Genomic DNA, 6000 nt, shown 5'->3' with positions numbered 1-6000 from the left:
TTTACCTTTTTTTTAATTGTATTAAAATTGAAATGATAAAACCAAAAGTATTTGCTTATTTTCCTTAATTGAAATCTTAATGATCATCTTATTTCACTAATGCATAGTGGATCAAATGCTGTTGTGAGGCATCAGTTATTGAATATTAGCAATTATTTCTAATACGTCTTAGTTTATTTGTTGTGGGATATACCATGCTGAAACCTTTATTTGTTGGTTTTGAGTTTTTTAGAATGGAAGAGCTGTAGTACTGGTGATGGGGAAGATAGTGCTGAAAGAAATTGTTTTATTTAGCAAAAACACCTCGGCTTATGAAAAGATTTACTTCTCTTTTGTGAGACTCAAAGGACTGGTCAGAACCTGAATGGAAAGATATCTGAATGTGTTTGATAATACCTTTAGCGTTTAGGGTGTGATTGATGTTAACAGACTTGGTCTCCATCTTTATTGTAGGAAGTTTTAAGCAGATCACTGGTGACTGTAGTCCACTATAGCTTAAGTAGCTATTCCACATAAATAGCAAATACACTTGAAAAAAGAGTGTAACAAGCCCTGGTTAAGAACCTTCCCTAATTTAGAAATAATAAGGAAAAATTTATTTGCCAGGAGAAAATTGGTAGATTTTCCAAGTGGAAAAACTGTGGGCTTGAAGTTACACTATCATTGGCCATCCGTTTCACATACTGGATGCTAATTTATTTTGAAACTGCTAGCACACACTGCCCAGACATGCTCTTATTATTATGTGCTTCAATTTGCTTTAAAACTGATAGCACTGCTCCAGCACTTCCCCTCGCACATCAGTGGAAAGCCCCTTGCTCACACAGTGCTGACTCCTTGCAGTTTTGTTCTGTTTAGTTTCATAGATTCACAGAAAGGCCTGAGATGGAAGGGACATTGAAAATCATCTAGTTCCAAGCCTGCACTCCCACCATGGACAGGGGCAGCTTCCACTAAACAAGTGTTTTATTGCCTCATCCAGCCTGGCTTTGAACACTTCCAGGGATAAGCATCCATAGCTTCTCTGGGTCACCTGTGTGCCAGTCACTTACCACAGTAAAGAAATTTTTTTTGTTATCCAATTTAACCTGTTCTCTTTCAGTTTGGAGCAGTTTCCCCTTGTCTTCTCACCACATGCTCGTGTAGAAACTCCCTCTCCACCTTTCTTACAGGCTCCCTTCAGGCACTGGAAGGCCATCATTAGGTTAGCCCAAAGCCTTCTCTTCTCCAGGTTGGCCAGCCCTGACATAAAGATGTGCTCCATCCCTCTGATCATCTTGGTGGGCTCCTCTGGAGTGTCTCCAGCAGGTCCCTGTCCTTGCTGTGCTGGCACCCCAGAGCTGGTGCAGCCCTGCAGGTGGGGTCTGACAGAGCAGAGCAGAGGGGCAGAATCCCCTCCCTGGCCCTGCTGCCCACGCTGCTTTGGATGCAGCCCAGGACACCCTTGGCTCTCTGGGCTGGGAGTGCCCATGGCTGGGTCATGTCCAGCCTCTCCTCCAGCAGCACCCCCAGGTCCTTCTGGGCAGGGCTGCTCTCATCTGTCCATCCCCAGCCTGGGCTGATACCTGGGGTTGCTCTGACCCAGGTGCAGCCCCAGCACTTGGCTGTGTTAAACCTCATGAGATTTCCATGGAGCTGCTCCTGGAGCTTGTCCAGGTCCCTCTAGATGGCATCTCATGCCTCAGGTATATCAACCACACCACTCAGTTTGTCACTGCAGTGCCTCTGTGTGTGTGTATCTGTCTGTGTATATATCTATCTGTACACACACACGTATTTATCTTCTGCCCTTAAGAACTTTTTCAAAAAAGGAATAACAAAAGCAGAAGGCTTCAGAATTGTTTTGAAATGCTACTTCTGAGACGAGCGAGAAAGGGTGTTTAAGAATGTTTCATTTTCATACTTGTTGTGTTGATAGTTTCAAAGCATACACCCTTGAGCCTTAAGCACCTTTTTTTCTATTTTTTCAGGTATCTTTCCTCTCTAGTTGCTCTTTTGTAGCTTGAAGTGGGTGGGTATCTGTTTTTTCATTTGAATCTTATTACGTGGGGCTTTTCTTTTTAAAGAAAGAGCTGCTTAATTAGGGGCATCTTGCATCTAAGCTGTTGTGAGACTTAAAATGCAGAAGTAGTATCTTCCTTCTCTGAAATCTCAGCAGTGGCTGGGAGGAAAACAATCAGACCCTGTAGCTCTGTTGGGGAAATAGCCTGTGTGCAGCAGGCAGGGAGAGTGCTGGGTGTGCAGACCAGGCTGCTGCAGCTCAGCTCTTGGGAAGTATCAGGCCTCTGGGAAAAGGGCAGTGGGCAGCTGGGGGGAAAGAGCTCAACTGCTCTGCATGCACTGGTGCTGTGTTGGAGTCTGAATCGTGGCTCTGTCTTACATGCCCATTGCTTTTTGGTGGACTGGCTGGTAGCCAGCAGTTTCCCCTGGATTCTCTCTGCTGGAGTGTTCTAGTGTTAGAAATACTATTGCACCTTAACAACAGCAAGTCTTTTTAAAATAGTGATACATCCTCATTACCAGGGTAGATGTTTGCAAAAACAGAAGCTCTATGTTGGCTTCTGAATTACTGATGCGTCTCCCTTACCTGAGATAACCCAGGTGACTGACTCTGCTAATCTTAATGAACATTATTTTCTGTAAAGATTTAGCTGAGAGCTGGTGTACAGGAGAATTTCTTAGAGACTGGAAATATTTTCCTCAGTTTGACTAACCTAACACCCAACAGTTTCTGTGGTGCACATGCATAATATTCTGTCAGAAACCGTTTTTTAGCAGATATTTGGGCTTAACAGAAGCAACTGATCATGGTCACTTTCTCCTAATGGTTTGTGTTCGTCTAGTCTTTCTTTAGCTTTGAGCAAATCTGACCATTCCTTGTTGATATATTTGCTGCAAATATGCTGTGCCAGACAGATTCAGAGTTTTGGGTTTTTTTCTAAACTGGCTCCTAGTCCTCACCAGAATTAGTTCAACAAATTTGTGTATCTCACCTAATTTAGAGTGTTTAGATGAGAGAAAGCTGTTTTCCCATCTACCTTTTCTGAACAAGTAATATATTCTTAAAATACTCAAGGGTGTCAAGAGAATTTCAGAAACTACATACTTGTGAATTTGCTTTTCATTTGAAAAAATCACTGTTTTAATTATATAGTTTGTTTGATTTAGAATTTACCAAAAATTTGAAAGTAGTGCTAAGTTAGTAGTTTTTGTGATTTTCCCATCTAATTTAAAGCCTTTTCCTAAATCTTGCCAGTCTTTTTCTCAATCTTTTGACTTCTTGTTGTCTCTAACTTGTATTCTTTGGCAGATAACTGTTTATCATACTTGTAATTTGATCACATCCACCAGGGCAGAAAAATAGTTTTATATCCCTTTGCTTACATTCTGCCATGCTCCAATTGCTGTTAAGTAGTAAAGGCCATATCTGACCTCAGCAAAGGTTGGAAAAGTTTAGTTAACATTTGCTAGGAAAAACAGCAGAGCAGGATTCCCATGCTGGTGTCTTAGGAGCTGGTCCAGTGTGAAGTTGAGCTGTAGGTTCGGTTCTGCCCCGGGGCTGAGGGTCTATCCAAGCTGCCCAGGAGAGCGCCTGCAGTGTGAGCCTCAGCTGCTTGGCAGAGGGGAGTGATGCTACCTGCTCCTTCTGGCTGGGGCAAACCCTGACCCTTCTCTTCTCCGTCCTGGGATGGCTAAAGATCACCTGACCCTGCTGCTGTTTACAGGCAACTGCTCTGCGTTTGGAACACAGAAACAAATAGGACACAATATTTGTTTGTGTATAGATGTAGATGAATGTAAACAAATTAGAAAGTAACAAAACAATAAATATCCTTCTTTTCATGAAAGCAGCTTACCATCAAGGACACTTCACTAACTGGACTTGATTGTTTGAAAGGAAAGGAAATTTTGATCGTAATGAGATTAAATTTAAAGTGGTCATTTGCTTCAAAGCAGAGATTAAAACCTGGAATTTAATCATAGACAGCAAATATTCAGAACGTATTCTTCCTTCAGCTGAAGTGAGAGGCAACATTTTTGAGGTCAATGAGAGCAAAAGAATGTGTGCTCCAGTTAGTAGACATATATGACTGAAAAGCGGCTCATAGTTCAGTTTAAACTGTTCACTGGAAGTTTCCATGTGTTTGGTGTCTCATTTGGATGACAGGTGATGACAAGATACTCAGCCACGTTCTGGTTCCACTTCCCAAAAATACCATTTATGTTTACTGGCTCAGGACCAACTACTGATTTTATTAGGCTGGGGATTTAAGTCTCCAGTTTCCAGGCAGTTTGTTTAAGAATAAAGTTGATCATCTTTGACAGTGTGCTCAGGCCTTTTGTGACACTTGCGTGGAACAGAGAAATTTTTTGTCATTTTTGTGGCTTTGACACTTTCTGGAGCTGATTTACCCTTCAGGCTAATGAAAGGAAGGAAAGTGCTGACAGAATTGGTGGAGCTAGGTAGCAATATTGAGAGTTCCCCCATAAGGATAAAGGCTTAAAAGCAAGGCATAAGCAGTTGTCCCCGCTTTTCTTCTTCAGAACAGGGAAGGTAAAAATACTGTATTTTATGGGGCCATGCCTCATAGAAGGGAAAGCTTCTGTGACAACACAAATATGAAATGCAAATGGAAGTAATTAAAATATTTATACGAGAATCTACTGTTCTGATGAGATTATACTAATGTGCCAAAAAATCCAACCCTGTTCTTCATTCTCTCATCCCACTTCAAAATTGCTTTAGAAGTTGTAGAGAATTATAATTGTTGACTTTTGATGCATATTATTTTGGCTCGTTTCTGCATAGCTCTTTATTGGCATTGATTTTAAAAGGCAGAGTAGTACTTTTTAATAGTACTTTTAAAGTGACTATTTTAAGAACGTTAGGATGGTTTTTCTTTTGGGTATTTCTTGTTCCCTGCCAATTCAATATTAGTAGTTATAATGATAATATAGGTTGGTCAACTTCTGAGACGTATTTTACATTCTGCTTGAGGATAGTATGTAGAAAGCTTTTGCTACCATGTTGCAGGTCTGGCTGTATGAAGATTTCTCTGCAGTTCACTGACCTTCAGTCCTAGACTGTATACTTGCTTTTCATATATACTACACTTGTCAGAGCCATGCTAGAAATAGCAATGCTATCAAGAGATATATAATACAAGGTGATTCATGGTAAAGTGAGGACCTAAATACCTAAGATTTGTGCAAGGTGCAGAAAATTTGTAAGCAGAATCAGAGACACTGGCCTGAGTTTCTTTCTAAGAATGAGAAAGACATACTGCCAATGACAAAGGAAGTCATGCTCCTTTTTGTTATAAAATAGCCTGTGACTGGGGAATTTACCCACGAAAGGTCTTGTGGTAAGGAATGCTTCCACTGCTCAGGTATGTGTCTTAACCAAAGCATGGCTGTAGGTTGTGGCTCTTCCTGGAAGTTATCATAGTACAAAAAGGGATTTGAATTTATTTAGCTCAGCATACTAATAAAACTTTGTAAATTTAGATTGCTCTAAGTGGGAAGGACGAGTTTTGAACTGTGTTAACTACTATTTCATCTAAAATTCTAAACAGCTTAATGGGAGTTACAGTTAAGTACCTAAACCCCTAACCTCAGAATTTTCTGCTTTTTTCTAAATGAAGGAATCCTAACTTTTTTTTTTATGTTGATGTGATATGTCATCAGGACTGGGATTGAAAATCTGAGGTTCCCTGAGACTAAGTAATGTTCAGGGAAATATGGCACAGAAAATCACAAAGTGGTTTCAGTTGGAAGGGACCTTTTAAAGATCATGTAGTCCAGGTCCTTTATAATGGTTTTCATTGGTCTCACAAGAGACTAGAATTGATCCCCTGCAGACCAAATTCTTGACTGACAGCCTTAAATCTGCAGCAGTTTTTCCCACTGGAGTTTGCATAAATGATGGTAGCTGCAGCTCTTTTCATGTTCTTTGTACTGTTTGGTCCAGCAGCGTAAAACTGAAGGCTTTTCTGGCTT

This window comes from Sturnus vulgaris, chromosome 6 (assembly GCF_052056855.1).
Source record: "Sturnus vulgaris isolate bStuVul1 chromosome 6, bStuVul1.hap1, whole genome shotgun sequence".
NCBI classification, from domain to species: domain Eukaryota; kingdom Metazoa; phylum Chordata; class Aves; order Passeriformes; family Sturnidae; genus Sturnus; species Sturnus vulgaris.
The sequence above is the reverse complement of the archived record's forward strand: the minus strand, read 5'-3'. Positions refer to the sequence as shown.